General features: G+C 43.1%; 1 protein-coding gene across 3 annotated transcripts in view; it reads left to right on the top strand.

Annotated features, from left to right (window-relative positions):
- Positions 1–16,116, top strand: part of LOC126353816 (lateral signaling target protein 2-like) — a 296,323-nt gene that overhangs the window by 40,329 nt on the left and 239,878 nt on the right. The gene's annotated exons all lie outside the window — the stretch shown is intronic.

Below are 16,116 nucleotides of genomic sequence, written 5' to 3'. Positions count from 1 at the left end.
CTCACGTTTCCCTCTATTCACAAATTATCTGATTCCTAGGTGGTGGTTAACGATTCCTTCCTTTTCGTCAAACTGTGCTATAAATTTATTTTTTCTCCGATTCATTTCAGGACCAGCTCATTAGTTATCCGATCTACCCATGTAATATTCAGCATTAGTCTGTAGCACCACATTTCAAGAAATTCTATTCTATTCGTATCTGTACTGTCTGTCGTCGATGTTTCATTTGCATATAAGGCTACACTCCAAACAAATACTTTGAGAAAAAGATTACCAGACACTTGCATTTATGATAATTAATTGAAAACCTCAGCTGCCGATAGGTGTTGTTGATATACCTCGATGTGGACAGCTGAAAATGGGTGCCCCGACCGCGACTCGAACCTGGATCCTCCTGCTTGAGATCCCGGGTTAGAGTCCCGGTCGGGGCAAACATTTTCAGCTGTCCCCATCGAGGTATATCAACACCACCTATCGGCAGCTGAGGGGTTTCAATTGATTATCATTTATTCTAGAGAAGCTGCACTGTCATCAATGGTATCTATTCTTTCGAGAACAGTTACTATCTTCATATGCTTGCATTTATAGTAGATGTTAACCATTTCATTTCAGTAGAACATTTCATGCAATAGCCAATCTATATTTTACGTGTTCTGCGACCGTCTATCATTTCGCTGTCCAAATAGTAAAACTCGACATGTACGCTTAGCGTATAATTTCCTAATTAATTCCCATCAGCATCACGTACTATATCTATGTACATACTCCGAAAGGCACTATACGGTGTGTGGCGGAGGGGTACCTTGTGCTCCTGCTATTCGTTATTCCCTTTCCAGTTTCACTCGCATATGGAGTGAGTAGAAAACGAATGTTTCCGTATGAGACCTGATTTCTCTTATGTCGTCCCCGTGAACCTAACAGGAAACGTATGTCGGTGGCAGTATGTTTGTTCTACGTTTTTTCGCAAACGTCGGCTCTCGATAGTTTTTCATGGAAAGAACGTCATCTTCCCTCCGTGGAATGACATTTGGCAATCATAGCTTGTCGCTCAAACCCATCGGTAAAAAAAAAAAAAAATTGCCTCGGAATGGCTTCGACGTTATCCTTTAATCCGATGAGTTAGAGATCTCAAACGCCCTAGCAATACGCAAGAACGGGTCGCTCAAGTGTTGTATACGCAGTCTCCTTTACAGATGAGCTACGCTTTCCTAGAATTTCCCAATAAATCGAAGTTGACCATTCGCCTTCCCTACCACCAGCCTGATGTGCTCGTTCCATTTAATATCGCTTTTCAACGTCACGCTTAGATATTAAATAGACTTCACTGTGTCAAGCAGCGAATCACTAATATTGCATTCGAACATTATAGAAATGTTTTTCTTACTCATATTCATTAACTCACTTCCTTTCTTCATTTAGAGCAAGCTGCCATTCACGACGCCAAATATAAATTTCGTCGAAGTATTACACTTCATCACCTTCAGAGGACAGTCGTTGATTGCTGCTCACTCTAATCGCCAAATAATTTATGCAAAAAAAAGAAAAAGAGAGAGATAGAAAGTGGTCTTTATCATCTTTCCGTCTGGCAGTCGTGACACTACCTCTTTCCCCAGTCACTCCCCGACCTGGGAAAAGTATTGGTTTATGTTACTTTAACACTTTTACTTTTAACCACTCACATCACCTCAGAACCTGATCTGTATGCTCAGACCGTTAACAGTCTGCGGTGGAGGTAGGCAGGCAGGCATGCAGACATGTTTGTTAGTAATGCTACTGCTCAAAGGTGTTTCTCGACATTCTGCAGCCTCTTCCTTGTTGCTCGAGAAGTTGGTTGCCGGGAGCGGTGTGCTGTGTTCGGTAGGGAGGTTTATGTAAGGCAGAGACGTAATGGAGGCTTCGGTCACGAGACGTGTGTTTGCTTTTGGCGTCGAGCTGCGAGTTTATCGGTGAACCGCGAGCGATAAGGCTGACCGCCTGAGGCCGCTAGAGGGTAGCCTGTCTGGCTGGCTTTCAGCGTGAGAGAACCTGCCTGCCGACGCGCGCGCTGGTAAAACGCTTGATCTCACGGAACTATTATACGAGCTCCGACAAAATGCTGCAAGTTGAGGTTACCAGACATGAGTAACATGGCTTCTTAGGAGTCATACATAGTTAAGGCGGCCACACAAGCAACTTAAAGTTCAAAAAGTTCGCATGTGCAAGGTACTCAACTCAGTACAAGTGTTCTTCCACAGGCGTCAGTTTGTGCTTCTAATAAAAGGAAATCGCACGACGATTCGTTCTTCATGGCCTACTTCGCAGTTTTGATGCGGAAGAAAACATGTGCCAAAGAGGAAACGTGACGTATGGCGTTAAGGCTGGTTAATGAAACTTTTTCTGACGTTAACTTATTCTGTGATCCACACGACTGGTACAAGTATTTCAGGATCAACACAGCAACATTTGTCAGTCTGCTATCACTCGTAACACCGTTGCTTAAAAAGCAGAATAAAATCGTGACAGATACATCATCACGCCAAAGTCCGATTGCAATTTTCCTTGCTAGGTGAAGGTGCTACGAACCATTACGGCTGTACCCATTTGCCATATGCGAGGTACAATTAAGTACTTCATCTCTTCCCGCGCGAGTTAATAAATACCTGTCTCCCTTTCTTCGTGTAGTTTATACTGGGATAATTTATACTTTTAATTACGACATGTCTCTCTGTGGTATTTTATTCAGTGTCTTTAGGTATACAGCATGATCGGCAGAAACTCCCAATATATTTAAAGTGAAGTGCGAGGTCATGGCGAAAAACTAGCACCTGATACAGCTATAATCGTTGATCTTAAGCAAGGTACAGCCTGTCGAAAAAATAGTAAAAAGGTTCACATTTGGTCTAGAAGATACGATGTAAACTAGCCGGTTATAACTGAAGCTAGCTTACTTCCCTTCGTAGTGTTGTCTCACATCATCAGTCACCCTGCACGCGGCACGGTATGGAATAAACAAGCGCAGATTTACATTTCAGCGCCAATTCTGAATTCTTCACATTTCATCATCCCAAATTCATACCACAAGTAATCTAATCTTGTGCCTACGATCCTTATGGAAGCAACATGTAGAAAGTTGTAGTATAATCTTATAGGTATGACTTAAAGCCGATTCGTGAATCTAAGTAGGCTTCCTCGGGATAGTTTGCATCCATCAAGAGTCGGCCAGTTCAATTCTTTCAACATCTGTGTGACACTACCACGCTTCTCAAACTAACTCGTCACTGCTCATGCTGCCCTTCTCTGTATACGTTCCCTTTCCCCAGTTAGTCCACCTGGCACGGGTCCCACACACTTTAGCAGTACTCTACGACGTATCATAAGAGTGATTTGTAAGCAATCTCTCCTGTAGACTGATCGCATTTCCCTAGTATTCTTCCAATAAGTCAATCTACTACCTGCTTTACCCACGATTGAGCCTATTTGATGGTTCCATTTCATGTTCGTCCAAAGTGTTACACCATTTAACGATTAATACGAAGTTTTATTTTGAGAAGTGCACAATTTCGCGTTTTTGAACATTTAAACCAAGTTGCCTGTACTTTGCACCGCTTTGAAATCCTAGCAAGATTTAACTTAATATTTGTGCATTTCCCTACAGATTGGACTTACAGACAGCTGCATCACCTGCGAAAAGTCTAAGATTACTATTAATATTATTCGCAAGATCATCAATATAAAACATGAACAGCAAAGGTCCTAACGCACTTCCTGGAGAGATACTCGAAGTTATTTCTACACCTGACGATGATTCTGTATTCGAGGTAATATGCATCGTCCGTACCTAAAAATCCACAACACAAATTTCGCTTGATACCCCGCATGATCGTACTTTTGACAATCGGCCTAGACATGGTACTGAGTCAAAATCTTTTCGGAAATCAAAAAAATACTTCATGTACATTAGTGTTTTTATCCAAAGCTTTCAGTATGTCATGTGGTAGAAGACTGGGTTGGGTTTCGCATCGTCAGTGTTTTTCGAAATCCTTGCTGGATGGTATGGATGATGTTATTGTGTTCGACAAAAGTCATATTTGATCTCAGAAAATAAGGTTCTACACCACCTCGATGTTAACGATATTGGACGGTAGTTTCGTGGATCACTTTTATTACTTGTAAACAGGTTTGATGTGTACTTTTTTCCAACTATTGGACGCGGTTTTTTGTTCGAAGGATGTACAGCCTATATACGTGCATACTTCTGGTTGGTACGGCACCGTATCGTCTGCAAATTTCAAGTGTCATATGTTCATAAAAGGTGTGGAGTACATTTTCTTATATGTTAATTTTAATGTATGCTGTGTCAAGCAGAAGAGAGATGATTTTTAAATGCCACGTTGGTAATTTTTGTTTTTCGTTGTAGTTTATGAAGGTTCGATCATAAGTAAAAAATGAGTCGATTGTAGAAGTTTTTACATTACAGTTCTTGCTCTAAAACCTCCAGCCCTCTTCATCAGGCCCTCGTGTCATTTGCCAGTCGGGCAAGTTGTGGAATTCGGACGGCGGGATTCGTGGAAATAACTTCGACTTTTTCAGGGTGTAAATTCCGCTGAGTGCATATTACAGGACAGCGGGCCAGGATACCGAACAATTTTCAAGAATTGATCGAACTACAGTTTAGTAAATGTCTGATTTTTGTTTGAACTACTCTTTCGTAAGACTCGCCAAATCTCTGTCTGTCATCTGTCTTCCTCAGTGTTAGATTAATGTAGCCTAACAGTCTTATAATCTCCCTCGACAGATAGTGCTAGGATCTTGACAGTTGCGACCGGCTTCAGTGACTGCTTAGCGACCACACACTTAAACGACATCAAGTGGTATCGGCTGCTTACACTCGTTGCGTGACATTTATGTTGGGGTCAGATGCCACTCTTGTTCAGTAGATACTGGCTGTTGGCAAGTATCTGCATTTCTTACCAATTTCTTAATGAAGCTCTCTTCCTGTACACAACTATGGTGTATGGAAACAGCCTCATAAGCTTAGAGGCGTTGTATGTCGTGTCATTTATATCATTTGTCGGGAATAATGTGCTTCTTTCGTATTGCCTTGCGGTACCTCAGACACTACTTAAGTTTTTGATGATGCGTCTCTCTTACGAATAACGTTCAGAAACATTCCAATCGCACATCTGTCGATAAGCTAGTATTTTGTTTAGTAGGTAATTTTATTTAATAGGTGATGTTACAGCAATGGATCGAAGGCTTTCTGGTAGTCAAGAACCACGGCACAACCTGAACTCTGCTATCTAAAGCATTCTGGATATTATAATGTAACAGAGCGAGCTGGGTTTCACACTATGTTTGCTCGCAGAAACCATGTTGATTCCATAGAGGATAAAGTTGTCATATTATGCGGACGCAAATCATGTTGCATAATTGTACAGCGTGTTGACGTCCATGAGAAAGGGCTTTTGGTTCTACTCATCTGTTCTGCGACTCTTCTTATAATTCGGAAAATTGTCGCATTTTTCCAGTCACTGTTCCACAAATCTACAGTAAACGTTTGCTTGAAGTGGGACCAGTTCTTCCAGAATATTCAATGTAGGCGCTTAATGGGCACCCTCTTAGGTTCAGTGGTCATTCCTCTATCGAGTTACTTGAATCGATTTTCTATTGCGTGCACGCTTATTTGCACATGCGTTGTTTTCGCATCTGTGCGGCAGTCAAATGATGAAACTACGTGGAGATTTTCTTAGTCGCAGAAATGTAGAAATGCAGGATTCGGTATTTCATCCGTCGTTGTATCTTTGGTGACACCATAATCAGTTTTTGGCAACTCGTCAGGTGAGATGTTACTTTTGAATTCATTGATTGGTCGCCGCATTGCAGTCCTCTTATTATGACTTCGTTCAGGCCGTCAGCAGAGCCGCGTGTGATACCGGCGCCTCAGAGGCGCCTTGCCACGGTTCGTGCGGCTCTCCCCCGTCGGAGGTTCGAGTCCGTCCTCAGGCGTGTGTGTGTTGGCCATACCGTAAGTTAGTTTACGTTAAGGCTAGCGTGTAAGCCTAGGGATCGATGACCTCAGCTGTTTGGTCCCATAGGAACTTACGACAAATTTCCGTCAGCAGAGAAACTGTATTACTTTAATGTACTACGCAGCTCCGTTGGTGGCTACCGTAAAATAGATGGTTTTGTCATGTAAAAGAATATGGGTCGATGACGTAGATTCGGTACTGCGACATCTCCCGTATGCGTAAAAGCCTATTGTGGAGGTTTTTGTTATTGCGTAGTTCCTTACGGCGTCTTGTTACTATAGTCGCTGGCCAATAACAAGGTAACTGCCTGAGATTGTTGTTTTCTAGGGTAACTGGGAAGGGCGTCTGCCACCCATTCGATACCTCATATCTGATTGAGTAAAAACACACACACACACACACACACACACACACACACACACACACACACACACACGGCGCGCACCCCTACAATTTTTTTACACCCAGGTCTGGAAATCGCAATCCGAATAAACGACTGTTTACCAAGGTGGCTTTATAGCGGTTTTTGCCTTATCCCATCGAGGCTTTAGTGATCCATCCGCAAATAAATACATGTTATACTGTTTTGCAGAACTAACACGTTTCTCTAGTAAAGAACAGCACGGCTATACACCGCTTGTGATAAATTGGACGTGTGTGGCTCATCCTTACTCCCCAGTAAAGCTTGTGATACCACACGGAAGAAGAATGTCGTCTAGAAAGATAGTGATACTTTCGGATTTATATAATTCAGTGAAATGTCCTAAACATTTGGTGTCTACCTAGAGTTCGTTGAAGTGCACTGTACCTTGGTGCATTTTCGAACTTCCTTAAATGACAACTTAATTGGCATTCCTGATATTGGACGTAAACGTTAGTATTATTAGGATACATGTCTAGTTGTTATTCCACCTCTTCAGACTTGTTTTTAAGAGCACCTCCGTGACCTTCTTAGTGTTTGTCGTTATTCAAGGTAATTGAATTTCATAAACTGCTTTAATGCATGCAAGGCCGCTGACTGCTCTCGTAAAACGAGTTTTTTTCCAAGCGCAACTGTTCCTTGTTTGTGTGATTGGTGATGTTTCTTACCACTATCTTGAGACAAATGATCGAGAGAGAAAAATTTTCAGAACAACAAAAGATTTTGAGAAGACATTGAGCAGTCAAGTGCATTTTGGAAGAACGAAATATGGTTGCGGTCAACTGTTGGTAGGAAACTGCACCTTTCTAGAGCAAGCGACGTGGATTACATATTTCGATAGATGATATAAACTGTTGGCACGAGATTAATGAAATAATTTTATCAGTACCTATGCCTTCTCATAATACAGCCGTTTTTTCGGACTTAGTTTACATGCGGCTTGTGGCATCATGGCGTGCCCTTTGTAATTTGAAAAAGGCATGACTAACTAATGAAAGAAGATGTTGTACACCTGTACATTTAGGTCAACAGTCTACAATTTTCATCACTATGATGCTACATTTGTCGCTTCGGTTCAGAACCGAAGACATTACTATTCTCTGTGTATTCGTCTCTCACAACTACGTGAAAATCATGGCCAACTTAGGGTAGCAAGAATTGCCGAAGCCGCCAGCAAGATTCAGTGGCAAACGTGAGATAAGAAATTTGAAGGAGGAGCTGCCTGACCTTTGGTAGGACAGTAAAGCTTTAAATAGTTACCGTCGAATGAGAGAGTAGAAGACACGAAGGCCCTTCTGCGCCGAAAGAAAGTCAGCCAGTAACTTCGTCACTCGTAGGTCATTGGTCCGTGGACATCTGCAAACATCTACCTTCAGAGGTATTAGAACACGAGATGGCAATGTTTTTGTTGTCAGGCCCGCACTGAATAATACAGGACCCTATTGTATCATATTATGTCTTGTGTAGCATATGCGATTGGGGCAACCTATTCCATTAAATTTGGCGTTCGATTTATAGTTAACTTGAGTGACCTGTGATGTCTTCCGGCTCTGCTTCGTAGCGTTAATGCATGCTGTCCGGTCTTTCGTGGAGAAACTGTTACTGTGTGTGTGTGTGTGTGTGTGTGTGTGTGTGTGTGTGTGTGTGTTGGGCTGTAATTGTTCACTGTCTCAGACCATGTTGACCTTCTACCCATTGTGTCAAATTACCGCATCCGGATCTGTCATGATTCACAGCAACGGCTAATATCGCTTCGCAGTAGATTGATTAAATGCGTGTGACTCAGCAGTGCTGGAAGGACATTAATCTGTCAAATGAGTGCAATACTTTGACGTAAGGACCTTCGCCGTCAGAGTAAACAAATCCCCAGTCAATAACCAAAGACTATGTAGTGGCCTCCAGAGTGACAAGCCCACCTTATATGTCGTAAATTACCTGTGTACGCTTGAGGCTTATGACCGTTTGCTGTTCACATTTAGAAAGAGTGGGCTGTACTACGCAAGAAAACTTAAAAGTATTCCAGGATTCGTTATATGAAGCTGTAGCAGCAGACGAATTCCACTACCAATTCTCTCTTCCATATTAGTGCTGTCGAACACGTTTTTAGTCAGCAATATGGTATGAAGCGAGGTGACGTGAGGCAGTAGACGTGCAATCGAGAGGAACAGGACTGATGAAAGTAAGGAGATTTTTGGAAATCGAATTGAAAGTTCAGGATGAAAAAAAAGTAAGGCTTGTAGAGGACATTGTATTTTTTTTTAGAGACGAGAAGGGACTTGGAGTATTAGTGCAACGGCATGAATAGTGCCTTGAATGGTGGTTGTAAGATGAATGTCAATAAAAGTGCAAGGATAATGGGATGTAGTAACAGTAAGTTAGGTGATGCTGAGGGAAGCTGATTAGTGAGAAAGAGATAGTATTTTTAAATCGAGTACAAATTTAGGTGTCAGGGAGATATTTTTTTAACGTCCCGTCGACAACGAGGTCATTAGAGACGGAGCACAAGTACGGGTTAGGGACGGATGGGAAAGGAAATCGGCCGTGCCCTTTCAAAGGAACCATCCCGGCATTTGCCTGAAACTATTTAGGGAAATCACGGAAAACCTAAATCAGGATGGCTGGAGACGGGATTGAACCGTCGTCCTCCCGAATGCGAGTCCAGTGTGCTAACCACTGCGCCACCTCGCTCGGTAGGAAGACTTTTCTCATTTGTTATTAGTGTGGAGTGTAGGTAGCCTTACATCGAAGTGAAACGTGAACGATAAGCTGTATGGACAAGGCGGTCTAACCTTTTGAAATGTGGTGCTACAGTAGAATACTGAAGATTAAATGGAAAGATAGCACAGCTGATAGCGACGTCTGAATCGAATTGAAAGGAAAATTGTGGTGCAACTTGACTAAGGTGTCAGGTGACAGGACACTTCCTGGGCAACAAGGAATTGGCAATTTGGTAATGGATGAAAGTGTGGACAGTGAAACTTGTAAATGGATGCTTACGCTTGACTACAGTAAGCTGGTTGCGGTAGATGTAGGATGCAGTAGCAGTGCTTACGTAAAAGTAGCTTGCACGTGATAGACCGGAACGCCGCATTAAACCAGTTTTCTGACTGAAAACCTCAACATCATCAACAACAGCAGCAACAACAACGCGAATGCAGAGATGGTTCTTCTGTAAAGAAGCGACCGAATTCGTATACTATTCTGTGTTCGGAACATACACTGAAGAGCCAAAGAAATTGGTACACCTGCTTGATATCGTGTAGGGCCCCCGCGAGGACGCAGAAGTTCCGCAAAACTACGTGGCGTGGACACGACTAATGTCTGAATTAGTGCTGGAGGGAACTGACACCATGAATCCTGCAGAGCTGTCCATAAATTCGTAAGGGTACGAGAGGGTGGAGATCTCTTATGAACAGCACGTTACAACGCATCCCATATGTGGTCAATAATGTTCGTGAATGGGGAGTTTGGTGGCCAGCGGTCCCATATCACTCAAACTGCAAGCGCCCCACACCATTACAAAGCCTCCACCAGCTTCAGCAGTCCCCTGCTGACATGCAGGGTCCATCGGTTCATGAGGTTGTCTCCATACCCGTACACGTCCATCCGCTCGATATAATTTGAAACGAGACTCGTCCGACCAGGCAACATGTTTCCAGTGATCAAGAGTCAAGTGTCGCTGTTGACGGGCCCAAGCGAGGCGTAAAGCTTTGTGTCGTGTACTCATCGAGGGTACACGAGTGGACCTTCGGCTTCGCATACCCATATGGATGATGTTTCGTTGAATGATTTGCACGCTGACGCTTGATGATGGCCCAGTATTGAAATCTGCAGTAGTTTGCGAAAGGGTTGCACTTCTGCCATGTTTAACGATTCTCGTCCGTCGTCGATGGTCCTGTTGCAAGATCTTATTCCGGCCGCAGCGATATCAGAGATTTGATGTTTTACCGGAGAAGCAGGTGGCAGTTATAAGAGTCGAGGGACACGAAAGGGTAGCAGTGGGTGGGAAGGGAGTGAGACAGGGTTGTAGCCTCTCCCCAATGCTGTTCAAACTTTATATTGAGCAAGCAGTAAAGGAAACAAAAGAAAAGTTCGGAGTAGGTATTAAAATCCATGGAGAAGAAATAAAAGTTTTGAGGTTTGCAGATGACATTGTAATTCTGTCAGAGACAGCAATGGACTTGGAAGAGCAGCTGAACGGAATGGACAGTGTCTTGAAAGGAGGGTATAAGATAAACATCAACGAAAGCAAAACGAGGATAATGGAATGTAGTCGAGTTAAGTCGGGTTATGCTGAGGGAATTAGATTTAAAAATGAGACACTTAAAGTAGTAAAGGAATTTTGCTATTTGGGGAGCAAAATAACTGATGATGGTCGAAGTAGAGAGGATATCAAATGTAGACTGGCAATGACAAGGAAAGCGTTTCTGAAGAAGAGAAATTTGCTAACGCCGGGTATAGATTTAAGTGTGAGGAAGTCGTTTCTGAAAGTATTTGTATGGAGTGTAGCCATGTATGGAAGTGAAACATGGGCGATAAATAGTTTGGACAAGAAGACAATAGAAGCTTTCGAAATGTGGTGCTACAGAAGAATGCTGAAGATTAGATGGGTATATCACATAACTAATGAGGAGGTATTGAATAGAATTGGGGAGAAGAGGAGTTTGTGGCACAACTTGACTAGAAGAAGGGATCGGTTGGTAGGACATGTTCTGAGGCATCAAGGGATCGCCAATTTAGTACTGGAGGGCAGGTGGAGGGTAAAAATTGTAGAGGGAGACGAAGAGACGAAGCAGATTCAGAAGGATGTAGGTTGCAGTAAGTACTGGGAGATGAAGAAGCTTGCACAGGATAGAGTAGCATGGAGAGCTGCATCAAACCAGTCTCAGGACTGAATATCACAACAACAACATCGGATTCGTGATCTTTTCGGCACACTCGTGTAATGGTCGTACGAGAAAATCCCCACTCCATCGCTACCTTGGAGTTAATGTCTCCCATCGCTCGTGCGCCGACTACAACACCTGTTGAAACTCACATAAATCTAGATAACCTGCCATTGTAGTTAAAGTAACTGGTCTAGCAACTGCGCCGGACACTAGTCGTATGTAGCAGTTGCCGATAGCAGCGCCGTATTTTGCCTGTGCACATACCTCTGTATTTGAATACGCATACCTATACCAGTTTCTTTGGCGCTTCACTGTATTTTCATCGTCAACAGGACTGTAAATATCAGCCTTCTCTTCATCTTCGGTCCATTGAGCAACGCGAACTGACTTTCATGCTTGGAAGTCCTGCAGCTAGCGTGCCCCATGCATGTTGCTGCCGTCCGTGTTGAGAGCGTGAGCTGCGGGGCTGGTGGGACGTCACGTGCGCCCGCAGTTGCGCGGACAGCTGCGACAGCTAACGGGAGGAGCTCTTTTTTGCCAGCCTGGACCCGCCCATGGGTGACCTGCACAGTGGACGTCCACTGCATGAGCCGGCCCTAGCGAGTGGACACTGACGCCAACGAAATGACACACGGTTTAACCTCCTTACTGTTGAACGGAGCGCCTGAGTCATCTCTTTACTCAGCGTGGAGAGCACATTCTGAGTAGTCGAGTGGAATGGTACTACGTAGAATGTCAAGGAGACGAGTACGTAGTTATGGAGAATCGGTAACGCCAAGAAACGTGAGGTCGCACGTGACTCGTGGTAGTGCGCAGAGATTCCTACTGTTCGCAGGTGCTAAGGCGGTTTTTTAATTACGAGCTTGTAGCTTCAGTGAATTCGCAGGTGCTAAGGCGGTTTTTTAATTACGAGCTTGTAGCTTCAGTGAATTCTAACATCGGAAGTAAATACGACAGCTATCAGAAAAGTAACTTCTGTTTTCATGTTGCATGTGAAGTAACGAGTAGAAATGAAACGTCTTGAGTTTGTCGATGACATCGTAATTCTGTAAAAGACGACAAATGACCGAGAACATTAGTTGAATGGGATCGGTGTCTAATGACCAGAAAAACGGATTAGAAGATGAACATCAACGAAAGTAAAACAAGGGTAACGGAATGTAGTCGAATTAAATGAGGAGCTGCTGGAGGAATTACGAGGGCGTGCAGAACGGTAATCTCTCCGAATTTTTTGTGAAAGCACATACAGTTCTTTAAATACAACAAACGCTTTAACATTCTACATCATTATTCTTCATGTCTAATATTTGCTTACTGCTGCCGCTAGAGGGCTCCGAATTGTAGTGTGTAACATGGCGGTGTGTAACGCAGCTATTTCGGCGTGTGAGAAACAGCCTGCTCTAATCGAGTTTCGAAAATTCGTGCACACATACAGCACACTCTACTTCAGCGCGACAATGCCAGACCATGCACGGTCACTGCGACACGTGTAACAATCCGACGTCTTGGGTTCGCTGTCATCGACCATCATCCATACAGTCCCGACTTGGTTCCATCGGATTATCGTGAAGTGTAATATAGGAATAATAAAGAAGACAATGAAGCCAAATCACAATCGCCTCTTTTTTTCGCAAAACTTTGGAAAGACATGTCTTTTGTTATGGTAGCAAGGCACAGAGTTTGCGTAGAAGTGATGAGAAGTGCATGCGTCGAACATTAGTTTATACAAGGTGCGACTGAAAAAGCGATGGAAAAAAATCCTGCTTCAACTTAAGCTACAGCCAGTATTCAAGTGCCAACATCATTTCCGAGAAAAATGACTACAAGGAAAACTTTTTAATTATAGACCGTAACGATCCTTCTACGACTACAACGTGTCAGGATGACGTAAGTGATGGAAAACGGATGACATATTATTTTCCTTTACTTCAATTTTCTTCGTTTCTTTAAATTCTCAAAACTGTTTTATATGCAGTTGCCAGATTTTAGTATATGCACGTAGTACTTACTACTAGCGTATTATCAGAAATCAGTGGTCGCGGTATTACCGAGACGATTCCTTCCTGCTTTGTAAGAGTTCTGTACAGTCGAACGCTATATGTTGTTCCCTGTAAGACCAAGAAACGTGCTTCTCTTTGTTAAATACCTAAAGTGATAATACACTCGACTTCTGTAATCATGCTATGACGCTCCGCCTGTTGAAAGATAGTTGCTTACGTTATGTTGGACGGCGAATGTTCCACAGAAACGATAGTAACAGCTTGTGTCCCACCCCCACCCCCTCCCTCCACTGCCCAAAGGAAGCGTAATATCACCTCTAATGTTCTCAGTATACATAAACGATTATCTATAGGATCAGCACACTGTTACTGATGGCTGACGATGCTGTTTTCGTTGCTTACAGGAAAGCATTGTTGTTGCAGAAAGACGTGGAAATAAATTCCACTTGATGTAAAGAATATCAGCTTTCTTTAAATGCGGATGAAAATAATATAGTTCCTGTGACAGAAAGAAGAATGTGTGGAGTGTCTGACTACAGTATTAGTGGTGACCATCTAGACCATGTGGCGTCGTATGGGTATTTAAAGTTAGTACTAACTTGCGATATAAACTGGGAAGAGCACGTAAAATCAGTATAGGGAAGGGGAATAGAAGACTTCGATTTGTTGGAAGCGTTCTGGGGAAATAAAACGTATCGGCAAAGGAAATCGGGTGTAGGACGCTAGTGCTACCAGCTCTGGAGTATTCTTCGTGTTTGTAGATTTTCTGAAGTAGGCGTGAGAAAAAGCAGTGGCGAATTCAGAGACGTGCTTTTAGGATCGTTAACAGGTCAGTGTAACCCATTGAAAATGTTGAAATGCTCTGGGAATAAGAATGGAAATTTTTGAACGAAGCCGGTGTAGACCTCGGGGAACTCTGTTGGATAAATTTAGACTGTCCGGCGGTGCATCTCACATTGGGATGATAAGAATAACGTAAGAGAGATTAGGCATCGAGAGAGGTATACACAATTATTTTTTCTTTAATCAGTAAGCGAGTGGAACAGGAAAGAAAGCCGATAACATTAAATCACACACCAGGTTCGTGCTCCTCGGGCGCTCACCTCCTCAACACAGTTTCCTGTTTGCTACCTGAGCAGGCACAGGTGTCACAGAACGTCGCCCCAGTTCTTCCGTCATGATCTTCCGAGATCTTGATTGACGTCAGGTCTTACAAGTCGGCGCAAGCGTGACAGCGAAAAGATGCCTAGCGTGTAGTACCTATGTCCCTGCCTAGAGTATAAATTCTTTTCGCGGACGTTTTCCAAGTTCAAAGCCAGAGATTTCAAAAGGTTCCAATAGATCCTCCCCCCCCCCCCCCCCCCCACACACACACAAACAAACTAGTTCTCGTGAAGTAACTAACAAAACGTATGTTTGTTTTTGTGACTATCTTCCACAGTAGATGTTATCTGTTACTTGTTTCCTGTCTTAAAGAGCACTGTAGTTTAAATGTTACACCAGTCGCATTTTGCTGTTGTCTAGAAAATTTCTTCATTAGTGTTTGGTGTTACTACTTTTCACATGTTTTAAAGTCTACAGGCTATTCCCTGGTCGCTAGCAGAGGCAATTGTTAAAGTAACGCGATTGCACTTTCAGCCTTCGCAAATTTTTTGCTTTCAGAAACTCGCTTTCTTCTTGTTCTGCATTTGCTTTCTTTGTACTTCATTTCAGTTTTCCGAAATTTCACTGTGGTTTCATTAGTTTTGGATTCAGCTGTATGCAGAACATGTGAAACAACAGTAACACTCTAACGATGATGGCGTGTCTGACGTTTTACAAAACGTAAGTACACATCACGCAAGCTTCCACCACATTTCAAGTTTTATTAACTTTAAAATAAATACGTGTTTCTGTGAAGGTCGAAAGGAAAAAAAAAATGTAAGTTTGCCGATTTTGAAGTACTACAGCCACGATTCTCCTAATGTCTGCTTTCGTCCCAGTTATCTGCAGTTATCCGTCAGCAAGGTCTTTCGCGCTAGCCGAACGATCCATATGACGTCGATAGACCGAGGCAATTTGTGCAGCTGATTGTATCGGAAATTTGGCTTGATGACCTGATGAGCGCTGACGGCGGCTGCCCTATTTGACCTTAGCAATCCGCTTGAACGCTTATTCTAGTTCCTCTTCTAGTACGTGTAACTTCAGAGTTCGTCGTTTAGTAGTGCTTACCGAAAGATAACCGACATTACGATAGGACAGTTATTTCCGCAAAGATAGCTTTGGTCTTGATAGGGCACAGCTTACCTTATGGGGTAGAAAAGAAAGAGTATATACTTCCTCCGTCTGCTACACACACACAAAGTATTTTGTCGGAAGCATACATGACGTCAAGTGTACTTGATCAAAACCCTGAAGCCGTGTAACGGGGAATATCCCCCTCATATATATGTGTTTGTGTGATAGAACACACACACACACACACACACACACACACACACACACACACACACACACACACATACGGGGGGGGGGGGGGGGGCGTGAAATTTATTAAGCACCGGCGAATGTACCGCACTGAAGGTTTTCTTGCCCTGCTGTAACGTATAGGCCTATAGGGTCTAGGTTTGTTAGACTCTAGTCAGTGCTTGCTTGCATCTAATTGTATGGATGGTCTCATACACATCCGCTGAAGTTGTGAACCAATCTCTTCAGAGGCTAGCCATTTGCGACAATGTGTGTGTTAGTCGTTACATCCTGTGAGTGTCCAGTGACTGTCATGAAACAAAACGATGCTTTGGTTCCTTAGCGGCATTATT

Source organism: Schistocerca gregaria, chromosome 3, assembly GCF_023897955.1.
Source record: "Schistocerca gregaria isolate iqSchGreg1 chromosome 3, iqSchGreg1.2, whole genome shotgun sequence".
Taxonomy (NCBI): Eukaryota; Metazoa; Arthropoda; class Insecta; order Orthoptera; family Acrididae; genus Schistocerca; species Schistocerca gregaria.
This window is presented reverse-complemented; position numbering and strand designations above follow the sequence as displayed.